General features: G+C 40.9%; 1 protein-coding gene and 1 pseudogene across 1 annotated transcript in view; one reads left to right on the top strand and one right to left on the bottom strand.

The window, feature by feature from the left end:
• The first annotated feature begins 376 nt into the window (after window positions 1–376).
• The window catches only part of RALBP1 (ralA binding protein 1), an 80,845-nt gene continuing 65,727 nt past the window's right edge, over window positions 377–15,494 (top strand). Inside the window, exon 1 of the mRNA XM_004460491.5 lies at window positions 377–647. The gene's annotated coding sequence lies outside the window, so the exon portion shown is untranslated. The remainder of the gene's footprint in view (window positions 648–15,494) is intronic.
• LOC101446675 (ER membrane protein complex subunit 4 pseudogene) lies at window positions 2,266–14,962 on the bottom strand (annotated as a pseudogene).

Raw genomic sequence — 15,494 nt, 5'->3', positions numbered from 1 at the left:
CGACTGAAGCCCACAGCACAAAACCAGATCTGAACCTCAGTGGCTCAGGGACAAGCTGGTCAGAGGTGAAGAAAAAAAGACCTCTCCTTTTTCAAGAGCACCGCAGGAGCTGCCCCCACACCACCTCGGCTCGTTCCTTTTCCGGGTACGCACGCCCCCCACCCAGTCCCCCAAACCCACGCACCGCGCACGCGCCGGCACAGCACATGCGCGGCGCCCACTCTCGCGCTCTTCGTCTGCGTAGCCCGCCCGGGCCCTAAGGAAGCGCGGTGCCTCCTGGATGTTGTAGTGCGCTTCCTACGCAGGGGGTCCTTTCGGGCCGCGAGCGTCGGGTTTCCGCGAACTGCGCCTCCCAGAGTGCCCCGCGCGAGGGCTCAGGATACTTGCCCTTGACGGCCTTAGCCATCAACCCGCAGGAGCTTAGGTCCGGGAAGAGGCGCGCGGAGGCAGTGCGCCTGCGCGTCGGCCGGCCCGTCCCGTTCCGTCCCAGTCATTGTAAACAGGCGGAGGCTGGGCGGGGCGGGAATGGGGCTCCCGAGGCCGGCTCCGGGCGTGGCGCAGGAGGTGGCTACGGTGGCTGCCACGGCGGCGTGAGCACGAGGAGGCGGTGGCGGCTGGGGCCGGCGGTCGCACGGCGGCGGGCACAGGTCAGTCGCGAGGAGCGGTCGCGTGCCCGGGTCGCCGCGGAGCCCCTCACGTGCCCGAAGACCCCCTCGGACCCCGGCCTCGCACGCGGGGCTGTCAGGCGGCGGGCGGGGCTGGCCGCGCTGCGTTCTGGAAAGAGTTGGGGGCTGGGGGGCGTGGCTGCCCCCGTGCGGGTTCCTCCCGGGCCGGCCTGCTGCTGCCTTCTCGCCCCCTGGCTGACGGGTCCTCGCGCTGGCGGGACTGGCCGCCCCTCGTGGCATCCGCACTGGAGGAGGAGGGTCAGGAACCGAGGCCCCCGCCTTGATTGTCCATGCTGCAGCAGAGTTCCCTGGGGCACACCTGGACGGAGGGGAGGGGACTCAAGCCTTTTACATCGTTATTATTATTTTTAAAAATCTTGCCCGGAATTTTGACCTGCCTCCAGTGCTTGCTCAGAGGGCTCGCAAAGGTGCTTGGTGTTTGTCGCCGTTGGCATTGAGGCACCGGGCTCCTGTGGGGCTATTGCTGTCCTTTGACCAGGTTTCAGTGGGAACAGAGGGACCCATCTGGAGTTGAGAATGCTTCACCACTCTCACGTATGCTTGTGCCCAAATGCTCTTAATTGAGGTCAGCTTTTTTTTTGTCTTGAGAGTGAAACAGGTTTTGCAAACTGTTCCACGCCTTAGTTTTACCTGAAGTAACTTTGCTGTTTCAAGTTTTGGAATTCGTTACTACAGAGTCTCCCTCTTGAGCCAGCAACGTTGTTTCCTCTAAGGCCTAGTCCTTGTTGAATGTAAGTAAAATTTTAATTCGAAGTACTTTGAATGTGCTTATAGGAGGAGTACACTCTTTTGACACCGAGTTAACATACCTTCCAGCTGTATTAAAAAAAACTTTCACTGAGTTTTTTTCTGTTGTTGTTGTTATTGGAGTGGGCATGTTTTGAAGTTACCCGACCTTGGGCAGCATTCCTTCATACTTGGGGGGTTATTCACAAAATATTTAGGTGGTGATAAGGGAAGAGGGCCACTTTTGGGTTGGTGCTCATGGAAGCAGTACTTCTAAATGAATAAATAGGTCTCTGAATGAGAAAGGTAAATGTCACAGTCTGTCTTTAGAATTATCTTGGTGATGTGAAATTCTTTTCTGAGTATCTTCCTTAAAATGAGTAATTAATGTAAGCTCTTTTTGGCAGTATTAGGGGTAGGAGGGAAGTTGGGAGAATGGTTCCACTTTTCAATATGACCCGTTAATCCAAGTCAGGGAGGCTAGTTGAGTAACTTTTTTACTGTTGTCATTCTTAACCATTTAATTTATTGAGATGCTGCTGTGGTTCTTGATTTAGCAGCAACTATTCTTTGTTTACAGAGTTATGGTTTTATTTGTTATTTTGCTCTGTATTGGAAACAAAGTTTTCTACATTATTTGCAGTCAGGATTGTGTTATAATTTCTTTGTGTTTGTAGCAATATGGACCTTGTCCTCTTAGGATTTCTTTCCTCATCATGGAGAAAATAGAATTTTTGTTTCTTTTCAACAAGAGAATAATTTATCAGGGTGCATATGCTCAGAAGCCTTTGGGTCCAAATAAGTTTGTAAATGAGCTCCAAATACATAAATGCCTGGTACTTCTTTCTCAGATTCACAGAAGCATTCCCCCACCACTGACCTCCATTCTCTCCAGGGGCTCCATGAAGGCTAATCAAGCTGATGCATGTGGAGGCAGTAGTCCCGTGGACTGGCACTTGTAAACAGCCAATGCCAAACCCACAAGGTTCCCAATGAGATAGCCCAAATCCTGCAGAACTTCTGGCTTGAACTTTTTAGTATCTTGAAAGTGGCTGAAATAACCCTAAGTGCCTGAATGGGTCACCAGGTCATCATACACACCATCACAGTAGGAAAGAGAGAGTACTGCGAGCCATATACATGAAGAAGAGGTTCATGGGAATTAATTTGAGGGGACCCAAGGCAGTGTCCCAGCAGCGCTCTCTACTTTCTCCACCAGGATTCAGTCTTTCTCTTGCACGCTGGTTCAGGCACTTGCTTGTCCAAGTAACTGACTGGGTACAAGGAGTCTCCCTGGCCACTGCCTGGGTCACTTTGGCCCCTGCTTCCTCCTCCAGGATCTCTCAGCTCAGTGACTCACTTGAAGCACCGGCCTCGGCCACCAGGCCCCCTTGGGCTGTGATGGCAACGGTCACCTCCCAAAGCCGCAAAACCCCTCACTCCAAAGCAGCAACCAGTTGAGTAACTGATGACAAGCAATTCTTTAAACAAAGTATCCTGAAAACAAAGTCACGTTATAACCCATCTCTTCAAAATATTATTCCTCATTATAGATCTTACAGGGACCCTTTCTCCCCTAATAGATAGAAATAGTATCAGAAAGTGCACATTAATTTGTGCGGTTGTGGCTGCACAGTTGTTTGCTTGATAAGGAGGGATAAGGCCCAGAACATAACCTGAAAGTATCTTCTTTCTGTTTTTTAAGAAACTCAAAAAGCATGGGGGTACAGTGGGTGTGCAGAGGAGTTAATGATCAGTTTCTCAAGGAAGAGGAGTGATTGAGGAAGAGGGTGGAGGCAACTGAAAACAAGTACAGCAACAAAATACTGCCATAGAAAGGATGGACATTTGGAAGGAGCAGTGGGAGCAAAAGCATGGCCATCTAGACATGAAATTGGGGAGGCAGGCAGAGACCAAATTCTGGATAGATGTCTTGTATGCCATCAGTGTAATTTCAGCTTTATTTTGGAGGCAGGTGGGAGCCAATAAGACAGGCCAAAGAAGGGAGACCTAAGCCAGCCTAACCCGTTTTTAACCCCCTGCTCTGCGTTAAAGTAGGTACTTTATAATTTATGCCATTAAACTTAAAGGAGGCTTACGAGTGGCAGAGGCAGAAAATAGAGGGGAGGAACTTCAGGCAAAGGAAAAGATGGACAAAGACATAAGAGGGAGAGAGTGCATGCGCACATGGCACATTTAGGAGGATGGAAGATTGTTTTATAGCATTAGATTGGTGGTGGTAACTAGAGGAAGATGAGGCTGCACAGATAGATCCTCAAAAGCCCCACCAACTATTCTCGGGATGTTAGACTTTTTTCCTGTAGGTAATGATAGAGTATGGATTTTGATCGGGACAGAGACATGTTAGACTTTCATTTGAGAAAGCTCACTCTGGTACTGTAGAGTATGCTTTTCAGAAAGAATGGAGGGAAGTGAGGCCGTATGCAGAAAGACATTAGGAGATTTTTGCAGTAAATAAGGTGAAAGATAAGGATCTAAACTAAGGTAGTGTCAGTGGGGATACAGAGGAGTAGGCTAATAGCAGGAGTATTTAATAGAATCCACAGGACTCAATAGCATTTAAATTAGGGGAGTAAGGAAGAAATAACAGGATAAGTTGACTTGGATATTAACTTCAGTGATTGATTAGACAATGGTAAAGCCTACTGAGATGGAATTTAGGAAAAGCAAATTTGAAGAGGAACAATATTTTAGTTTTTTGATAATATATAGAGTAGAAGTTATCTGTGATGCATCCAGGTGGAAACATCTGCTACGGAGATGTATGTATGAGTTTGGAGTGCGAGAGAGAGGTATTGATACGAGAGTCATCAGGTTATGTGTAGGAGATAGATGAAGTCTTCGGTTTAGGTAATACCACATAGGAACAGTTTACTGACTGAGAGTAGTACTGGAAATAGACTCTGAAGACTAACAACATTTGAAGCCAGTAGAAGAAAAGAAGCTGGAAAAGGACATTTTTAAGTGTTTAAGGTTGTAGAGAACTCATAGGGACTAAAGTTTGATCATTTCAAAAGGAAGCTATACTTCAAATGCTTCAAGAAGTTGATTTAAATAAAGATTATTACGAGTCTATTGGGTAGAGCAGGTATAGCTCAGTGGTTGAGCTAGTGCTTGGCATGTACGAGGTCACGGGTTCAGAAATAAAAACAAAAGAATATTGAATTTAATAACAAGGAGGCCATTGGATTTGATAACTGAGTGAGCAGGTTTTGTAGTTTGATTGTGGCAGGAGCTAGATTTTATAGAGTTGAGTTAATGGGAGGTCAGAGAGTGGAGATAGCAAATGTGGACTATTTTAGGAAGCTTACCTGTGAGTGAAGAATAGAAGGCGGTGGTAGTAGAAGGTGATGAAGAGGTGAGGGAGGGAATTTTAATATAGCAAAGACTTGAGCCTGCTTTTTCTTTTATAATAGCTCTGAGATACAATCCACATACCATAAAACTCACCCTATAAAAGTGTACATTTCAGTGGTTTTTGGTATTCTCATAAACTTGTGCAACCATCACCACAATCAATTTTAGAACATTTTCATCACCCCAAAAAGAAACTCCTTAGCCATTAGCAGTCACTCACCACTCCACTACCACTCCCTCCTCACCCATCTCTTGGCAACCACTAATCTGTCTCTGTACGTATGCCTTTTCTGGATGTTTCATATATATGTAATCTTGCATGTGATCTTTTTGACTGTCTTCTTTCACTTAGCATAATGTTTCCAAGGTTCATCCATGTAGTAGTACTTCATTCTTTTATATTGCTAAATAATGCTTCATTGTCTGAACATACCACATTTTTAAAATCCATTCATTAGTTGATGAATACTTAAATTGTTTCTGCTTTTTGGCCATTGTCAGTAATACTGATATGAATACTCACAAGTTATTGTGTTGGGCATATGTTTTTATTTCTCTTGGATTATATACTTAGAGTTGCTGGGTCATATGGTAACTATGTCTAGCATTTTGAGGATCTGCCAAGCCATTTTCCACAGGGGATGTACAGTGTACTCTACAACTTCACCTAAACTTGTTATTTTCTGGTTTTGTATTTTTTAAAATTATAGCAAACCTGGTGGGTGTGAAATGATATCTCTTTTTGGTTTTCATTTGTAGTTCCCTGATGACTAAAGCTATTGAGCATTTCTTCATGTGCTTCTGGGCCGTTTGTGTATCTTCTTTGGAGAAATGTCTGTTCAAGTCTTATGTTTATTTTTATTTGGGTTGTCTTTTGGTTGCTGATTTGTAATTGCTCTTTATATATTCTGGATACTAACCCCTTAACAATATTTGCAACTATTTTCTCCCATTCTTTACGTTGTCTTTTCACTTTCTTGTTGTGGTCTTTGGAAACACAAGAGTTTTAAAATTTTGATGAAGTCCAGTTTGTTTTTTCCTTTTGTTGTATAGGCTTTTGGTGTAATATCTAAGAATAATTGCAAATGCAAGGTCATGAGTAAACTATAGTCTTTATTTACCCTTTTAAGAATTTATGGTTTTAGTGCTTATATTTAAGTTGATTCATTTTGAGTTTTTTTTTTAAATATGCTGTGAGGTATGAGTCCAAGTTCATTCTTTTGCATGTGGATGTTCAGTTTTCCTAACATCATTGAAGAGACTCTTCTTTCCCCAACTGAATGGTCTTGGCATCCTCGTGAAAGATCATTTGGCCATAGGTATAGGGGTTTATTTCTGAGCTCTTAATTCTTTCCACTGGTCTGTATATGTATCCTGTGCCAGTACTACACTATTCTGATTACTGTAGGTTTGTAAGAAGATTTGAAATTAGGAAGTGCAGGTCTTTCAACTTTGTTCTTTTTCAAGATTATTTTGGTTACTTGGAATCCCTTGCAATGTCATACGAATCTGAGGATTGCCTTTACTATTTCTGCAAAAGGATTTTGGCATTTTGATAGGATTTGCATTGACTCTGTAGATTGTTTTGAGTAGCATTGCCATTGTAAAATATTAAAATTGTAAATGGAATTGTTTTCTTTGTTTCCTTTTTTGATTGTTCATTGCTTCATTGCTGGTGTATAGAAGCAACTGATTTTTTTATATGTTGATCTTATACTCTGTAACAATGCTAAATTCATTTATTAGCTCGAGTGTGTGTGTATGTGAGAGAGAGAGAGGGAGGGAGTTTTCTTTGGGATTTTCTATAAATACGATCTTGCCACCTGTGGATACAAATAAATTTACTTCTTTTTCAATCTGGACACTGTTTTTTTTTCTTTTGCTGGCCTAATTGCTCTGGCTAGAACTTCTAGTACAAGGTTGAATAGCTGCAGTGAAACCAGGCATTCTTGATTTGTTCCTGCACAGGGGGTAGGAGGAGCTTTCAGGTTTTTACCCTTAAGTATGATGTTAGCTATGTGTTTTTCATATGTGCCCTTTATCAAGTGAGGAAATGCCCTTCTATTCCTAGTTTTCTGAGTGTTTTTATCATGAAAGGATGTTAAATTTGTCAAATGCTTTTTCTTTGTCAATTGAGATGATCCTGTGGGTGTTTTTTTCCTTTCATTCTGTTAATGAGGTGTGTTACATTGATTGACTTTTTTTTAATGTTGAAAACAAGTGTTGAGTTTTGAGAGTTCTTTATATATTCTGGACCTAAGATCTTTTATTCATTATGTGATTTGCAAATATTTTCTCTCAACCTATAGCTTGTCTTTTCATTCTCTTAAAAGTAGGGCAAAATTTTTAAATTGAGGTAGAGTTCAGTTTATCAGTATTTTCTTTTTATGAATCATGTTCTTAGAGTCATTGTTCAAGTAAAGCAAGGCTGCAAAGATTTCCTCCTAAGCTGGTTGGAAACTTTCTGAGGTAAGGTAAAAAATCAAACACCAACCTCAGATTCTTTTCCAAGGAGCCAGATTTGGATTGGATTAGTTTGTAGAGCTTTTTGTGTTTTATGGCCTTTTTGAAAACAATAGAGAAATGAGTCAGCAATTAGTGGAATTTGAGAGCTGAGTGGTCAGGGAAGGAGAGGAAGAAAGTCTTACCAAGGGTTAACTACCAGGTCAGAAGGCCCCTCTTTGGAACTGGTGTTTATGTGTGACGAATCTGGACTCAGATGGGATCTCTCTTCATAAGACTTTCATGCTAATGTGCTGGAGGTACAGTTAGTGTTGGGGTTTAAGATATATTTAGGGGATTTGAATCTCTGGACTGACAATGTGATAGCCAGGTCCTGAGCCTCAACAGACTCCAGCACCTACAATCTGACTTATTGGGCTCACCACACTCAGCTAAGATGGAGTTGAAGAAGGACAACCACCACACCATGGAGCCTAGAGTGATTACAACTGAAAGTGAGAGGATTGCATCCAGCATCCAGGTGGAATCTGAGCCTCCTCTTGACATAGAGGTGCAATGGACACAACCAATCCAATGTCCACATAGAAAAGGTGGCATTGGATTGAGAAAAGTGGACATGATGGCTGATGGGTATGGGGAAAGGCAGGAAGAGATGAGAGGTGGAGGCGTCTTTGGGACATGGAGCTGCCCTGGATGGTGCTTCAGGGGCAATCACCGGACATTGTAAATCCTCACAGGGCCCACTGGATGGAATGGGGAGAGTATGGGCCATGGTGTGAACCGTTGACCATGGGGTGCGGGGGTGCCCAGAGATATACTTGCCAAATGCAATGGCTGTGTCATGATGATGGGAGGGAGTGTTGCTGAGTGGGGGGAGAGGTGGGGTGGGGGAGGTAGGGTTCAATGGGACCTCATATATATTTTTAATGTAATATTATTACAAAGTAAATAAAAAACAAAACAAAACAAAAAAAAACAGCCATCACCCCAGGGTGACTGTTGGCACACTGAAAGTTGCACCTCCCTGGGAGCGACATCAGAGGCTGAATACAGAGAAGAGTTGAGGAGGGGGAAATAGACTTCACTGAATTCATCCATTCGGTCACTAAACAAGTAAACAAGCATATAGTGATAACAAGTTCTGGGCTGGGCTGGGCTGGTGATGGAGGGGATTGGAACAAATCCAAAGTTGTTAGTGTATATTATCTAAAATGACTAGTTTCCAACAAAAAATTATGAGGCATGCAAAGAAACATGAAAATATTACCCTTATTTTGGAAAAAAGCAGCCAATAGGAAATCTCTGTTAGAGAGTCTAGATGCTGTGTTTCCAAAATAAGACTTTAAAGTAGCCATCATAAATAAGTTCACAGAACTAAAGAAAATTATGATTAAAGAAGTAAAGAAGGGGAAGCAGATGTGGCTTAAACAGTTGGGCACCTGCCTATGGTTCCCAGTGCCTCCTAAAGAAGATGAGCAAGAGAGCTGGCATGGCATGCTGATGCAACTAGGAGACACAAGGAGGAAACACATTGAGAGACACAACAAAGAACGTAGGTGGCTCAAGCGATTTGCCTCCCTCCCACATGGGAGGTCCCTGGTTTGATTCCTATGTCTCCTAAAAAAAAAAAAAAAAAAAAAAAGAAGAGCAGATATAGAGAGTACACAGTGAATATATACAGAGCAGACAGCAAGCACAAAACAATGGGGGGGGGGGTAAATAAAATAAATCTTTAAAAAAAGTAAAGGAAGATATGACAATGCTGCATCAAATGGAGAGTATAAAAGAGAAACTACTCTAAAAAATGGAATTATGGAGTTGAAAAGTAGTTTATTGGTGGGCACAAGTTAAGTGATACATAGAATGTATTATGAAGTGTTTCCTTCTCATCTATAATTTGGGAAAGATTTGTATTCATTTGTCTTTCAACATTTGATAGAATTCACCCATGAGACCATCTGGCCTTGGGCTTTTTGTTTTGTTTTGTATGTTTCTTAATTACTGATTCATTCTTTTTAGTTGCTGTTGATGTATTCAAATTTTCTGTCTTGTATCATTTCTGGTGGTTTGTGTATTTTTAGAAATGTGTCCATTTCATCTAGGTTATCTAATTTGTTGGTGCATAATTGGTCATAGTATTCTTTTAAAATCCTTTTCATTTCTGTAAGGTCAGTAATAATGTCTGTACTTTCTTTCCTGATTTTAGTACTTTGAATTATCTCTCTGATTTCCTTAGTCAGGTCTAGTTAAAGGTTTATCAATTTTGGTCATCTTTTCAAAGAAGCAACTTTTGGTTTCATTGATTTTCTCTAATCTTTTTCCATTTTCTATTTCATTAAGTACTACTTTAGTCTTTTTTTATTGCCTTCCTTCTTCTAACTTTGGGTTTAGTTTTTAATATAGACATTTACACCTGTAAAATTTCCAACTGAGCACTGTTTTCACTACATTCCATTCGTTTTGATATGTCATTCTCATTTTCATCTGTTTCAAAATGTTTTCTAGTTTCCCTTGTGATTTCTTCTTTGGGCTGTTTAGGATTGTGTTGTTTAATTTCTACATATTTGTGAATTTTCCAAAATTTTTTCTGTTACTGATTTTCAGTTTCATTTTATTTTGATCGGAATACTTTGTATGATTCTAATTTTCTTAAGTGTATTGAGACCTTTTTTTTGCCTAACATGTGGTCTGTCCTGGAGAATGCTCCATGTGCACTTGAAAAGCATGTGTATTTTGCTGTAAAGTTGGGTGGAGTGTTCTATAGATATCTTTTAGGTCTAAATGGTTTATGGAGATTTTGAAGTCTTCTGTTTCCTTGCTGAACTTCTTTCTTGTTGGTCTCTCCACATTGAAAATAGGGTACTGAAGTCTCCAACTTTTGTTGAAGTATCTATTTTTCCCTTCAGTTCTTTCTGTTTTTATTTAATGTATTTTTAGCTTCTGTTATTAGGTGTAGTTGTATTTAAAATTGTTATATCTTCTTGATGAATTGACCCTTTTATCATTATATAATATTCTTTTTGTCTCTCATTAGTTTTTGTCTTGAAGTCTATTTTGTCTGATGTCACACCCTAATTCTTTTTTAGTTACTGTTTGCATGGAATATCTTTCTTTGTTCATTTGGCTTTCAATCTATTTGTGTTTTTTAATCTAAAACGAGTCATAGACATCATGTAAGTGGATCTTGTTATTTAATCTTTTCTGCCACGAGCTGTCTTTTAATTGGGAAGTATAAAACATATACATTTCAAGTAATCACTTTTTTTTGCTATTTTTTTAAAATATTTTTTTGTCCTTCATTTTCTCCATTACTGCCTTCTTTTGTGTTAAATGGATATTTTTCTAGCGTACCTTTTAAATTCCCTTATTGTAGCAGCTTGATGTAGTTATGAATTCCAAAAATGGATATTGGATTATGTTTGTACTCTCGTCTATTACTGGGCATGATTGAGTTATGATTAGGGCTTTGATTGGGCCATGTCATTAGGGCACTGAGTCTTCACCCCTTGGTGGGTGGGGATGCACAGATAAAAGACATGGCAAAGACAGAGTTGGAGCTTTTGAGGCCGGGGTTTCTGATGTTGAAGTTATGATGTTGGAGTTTGATGCTGAAGACTTAAGCTAGAGCCCAGAGAAGTCAGCACACAGAGGGAAGAGAAGCAAGCCCCAGGAAGGAAGGAACCTTGAACCCAGAGCAAAGCAAACCCCAGGAACATAGGAACTCAGGAAACCAGAACTGTCGCAGACATCAGCAGCCATCTTGCTCCAGATAGATTTTGGTGAGGGAAGCAGCTTATGCTTATGGCCTGTATCTGTAAGCTTCTACCCCAAATAAATACCCTTTGTAATGCCCAGCAGATTTCTGGTATTTTGCATCAGCACCCCTTGGCTAGTTAATACAGTGTGTATAAACATTTTAAACAAATAATGATGGTAGCTCCTATATACTTTGTATAATTTTGTTGTCATGGTCAGTTTAATAAATGATACATTTACTTATTCTTGGGTTTTCTTTCTTAAACAATTCTGTGTGCAGATAAATGAATTAGTTACTATTTAGCACTCTGATCCTTACCTTGATTTTTGGCGTATTTTGCCTAAGTCATTTGCATGTCAGATTTTATTTAATTTCAGGATATAATGCAGCTGTTGTGTTAATGCTTCTTTAATGCCTTTACATCCTAGATCAGAGGTTCTTAATGAGGGGTTCATGAACTTGAATTGAAATTCAAAAAGATTTTTCTTGTGGGGACTTGTTGGTGTGGATGTGATATAGTTATTAAATAATTCATAGTATAATGTGGACTTAGAAAGAGGCCTGTGGTTTTTACCTAACTGGCAAAGGGATCTATGGAACAAAAAAGGTTAAGAACCCCTGTCCTAGATGGTAATTTTATTCCTGTTCTCTATTCTTATTCTCTAAAATGTTATGTGAAAAACTGTAACCTTCATGGGCTGGTGGTTCTTATTTACCCAACAAGGTGACTGGCAAGCACTTGTATGTGGAACAGCCCACTACATTTAAATGTTTAGAATTGACTTACTAAACTTCTGGATAGAATGTCAGCCAAGAATTTTCTTTTGTTGTCACTGGTGATATTAAGTCTACTTGTTATTCTGTATCCATCAGTAACTAATGTTAAGAATTTGAGAGAAATTTTCCTTCAATTTCATTTTTAGGAAAATTTTTATTTACAAATTATTATAAGAGAAAGTAACACATTTGTTTTAAAAAATTTAATAGGTAAAAAAATGTGAAGGCCTTCTTTTCCAGATGTCATATCACTTAATTCATGTATATTTTAGTGTATATCTCTAAATTTATCTGTGACATAGATACCACCCTGAGAAAAATAAGGATTTTTTTTAGTTACTTCCCCATGTACTTTTATGAACACTGCTTTTTTTTCACTATTCAATTGTTTAATTTAAAAAAATTTTTTATTTTATGGAAATATATCACTTTTACATAAATATACATAAACAGTAAGTGTATAGTAATAGTTTTGAACTTACAAAGCAAACATACATAACATCGTACAGGGCTCTCATACCTCACCCTACCACCAATATCTTGGATTGTTGTGAAACATTTTTAACTAATGATTAAAGCACATCCTCAATATGTTACTACTAAGCAAAGTGTCTTACACTGAGTGTATTTTCCTCCTAATCCACCCTATTATATCATTTATTCATATATATAAACAGTAAGTGTGCAGTAAAAGTTGTGAACTTACAAAGCAAACTTATGTAATATACAGGGATCCCATACATCAAACCACCACCAACATCCTGCACTGTTGTGAGACATTTATTACAAATTATGAAAGAATATCATCAAAATCTTACTACTAACTATAGTCCATTTTTTACATTTGGTGTATTTTTCCCCCAACCCACCCTATTTTTTAAAATACATTTTTATTACAGAAGTTATGAACTTAGAAAACAATCATGCACATGTGCAGAGTTCCCATACAACACTCCTCTATCACACTGTGGTAGAGCATTTGTAACAGGTGGGAGATAATATCATCAGACTTTTACCACTACTCAAGGTCCATAACATACATTTGGCACACTTTTTCCATACTCGCCCATTTTCAACTCAGTACATCTTTGGCATATGTATTAGTCAGGGTTTTCTAGGGAAACAGAATCAACAAGAGATATCTGTTAATAGTATGTGATTTTATAAGAGTCTCTCATGCAGCCGTGGGGATGCACAAGTCCAGGTTCTGCAGGCAGGCTGCAACCAGGAGCGCTAATGAAAGTCCAGTGAAAGTTCTTGACAAGTTCTGTGAGACACTGGCTGTCCAAAGACGAGCTGGGAAATTTTCACTCAATGATGGAATCACTTCCCCTTTTAAGGGATTCAACCGATTGGGTAAAGCATCACTCATTGCAGTGGCAGTCTCCCTGATTGAAGGAATTGTAATCAGTTACCTATGATTTACTACTGCAGTAAAGTCAATGGTGACTGAAGTCCATAAATGCCCTTGCATTACAGTTAGCCCAGTGCTTCCTTGACCAAACAACTGGGCAGTTACCTGGCCGAGTTGACACAATAGCCTGACCATCACAGTCCACCCCTTGTCAACTCAGCAACCATACACATTACCTTAAACTGTACTTAGTCTCTAAGTGAAAACAGTAACAGACATGCATAGATATATATTTCCAGCTAACAGTGTTCAACTCTCCTGCATACAACTGGAAACACACGAATTCCATACAGAATAGGGTGCAAATTCTTTGGTAATATTCACTCTTAAACTTGACAACCTCAAATATTATGACATGGAACTGGGACAACTTGTTAAATGATAAGGGAAAAGTTTGGGGAAGAAGACAAATTTGTTTTGTGTATATATATATAATCATAATCATAATGAAACAAGGGAGGAAGATTCATGACCATTATAGTCCTCGTTTTTGTAACTGGTCACGTGGTTGAAGTTCATATGTATAACTTCCTTCTTCCACTGCCCATTCCATGTTTCCATTACCCTCAGCAAGCACTTCAGCTGGCCGTCATTCTTTGCCTGGTGGGGTGACCCAAACTTCATTCCTGAAGATTCTGGGCCATTGTTAGTCCTGCTTGGATTGGGTTGTTGCAATTTTCTATTGACTTTAATCATAGGACATGGAAGTACTAGGAGATACCCTAGAGGATCTCCTGTATTCCGGGCAAACTCTTCTTTACCCCCATTAATGTAGATGCAGTCCTACTTCCCCTTGATAGTCAGGATCAGTCACCCCAGCCGGTACAGTAATTCCCTTCTTTGATTGTTGATTAAAAGCCCTAAGTGGCTAGGTGGCAGTTTTAACTTCCAGTTTAATGGAATCATTGCTGTATTCCTTGGTGACAGCACTCCTCCTTTTGGGGCCAAAACCTGTATGTAGACCAGCAGAGTTTGAGGTTGCAGGAACAGGAAGGAAAAACTCCCATAGTGGGTCACTAGGGGTAATAGTGAGTGGTGCCACTCCCATTTCTACCCCTCGCTTCCTGAACCCATGGATCCTCATTATGGGAGAAACGGCATCATAGAGTGGACACTGATTTAAAGCATACACAGCCTCCTGGAGAACATTGCCCCAACCCTGTAAGGTATTGCCACCTAGTTGGTGCCATAATTGAGTCTTCAAAAGGCCATTCGGCCGTTGCTGTCAATCCAACTGCTTCAGGGTGATGGGGAACATGGTAAGACCAGTGAATTCCATGGGCATGTGCCCATTCCCACATATCAATTGCTATGAAGTGGGTTCCTTGATCAGAAGCAATGCTGTGTGGAATGCCATGGCAGTATATAAGACATTTGGTAAGTCCACAGATGGTAGTTTTGGAAGAAGCTTTGCATGCAGGAAATGGAAACCCATATCCAGAGTATGTGTCTATTCCAGTTAAAACAAATCACTGCCCCTTCCATGGTGGAAGTGGCCCAATGTAGTCAACCTGTCACCAGGTAGCAAGCTGGTCACCTCGAGGAATGGTGCCATATTGGGGGCTGAGTGTGGGTCTCTGCTGCTGGCAGGTTGTGCACTCAGCAGTGGTTGTAGCCAAGTCATCCTTGGTAAGGGGAAGTCTGTGTTGCTGAGCCATGCATAACCTCCATTCCTACCTCCATGGCCACTTTGTTCATGAGCCCTTGAATGACAGGAGTGTCTGGGGAAAGAGGCTGAGCATTAGCCACAGAGCGGGTCATCTTATCCACTTGATTATTAAAATCTTCCTCTGCTGAAGGCACACTCTGGTGAGCATGTACATGGTTCACAAATATTTTCATGTTTTTTGCCCACTCAAAAAGGTCTATCTAAATACCTCTTCCCTACACCTCTTTATCACCAATTTTCCAATCATGTTCCTTCCAGTTCCCTGACCATCCAGCCAAACCATTGGCAACAGCCCATGAATCAGTGTACGAATGCACCTCTGGCCATTTCTTCTTCCAAGCAAAATGAACAGCCAGGAGCACTCCCTCACTGGGAGGACTTGCCCTCCCCATAGTCATTCAGGGATGTCCCAGAAAGGGACAGCGCTACAGCTGTTGACTTTCTGGTGATACCTTCATATCATGCAGAACCATCTGTAAACCACGCCCGAGTTTTCTCTTCCTCAGTCAATTGATTCTAAGGGACTCCCCAAGAGGCCAAACCTCTGGGCTGGGAAAAAGAAGGTAACATAGCATTTGGGCTACTTCCTCATGTAAATTACTTGTGCCTTCAGGACCCGCTCTA

This window comes from Dasypus novemcinctus, chromosome 16, assembly GCF_030445035.2.
Source record: "Dasypus novemcinctus isolate mDasNov1 chromosome 16, mDasNov1.1.hap2, whole genome shotgun sequence".
Lineage (NCBI taxonomy): Eukaryota > Metazoa > Chordata > Mammalia > Cingulata > Dasypodidae > Dasypus > Dasypus novemcinctus.
Note: the sequence above shows the minus strand (reverse complement) of the source record. Positions and strands in the feature narration are given on the sequence as shown.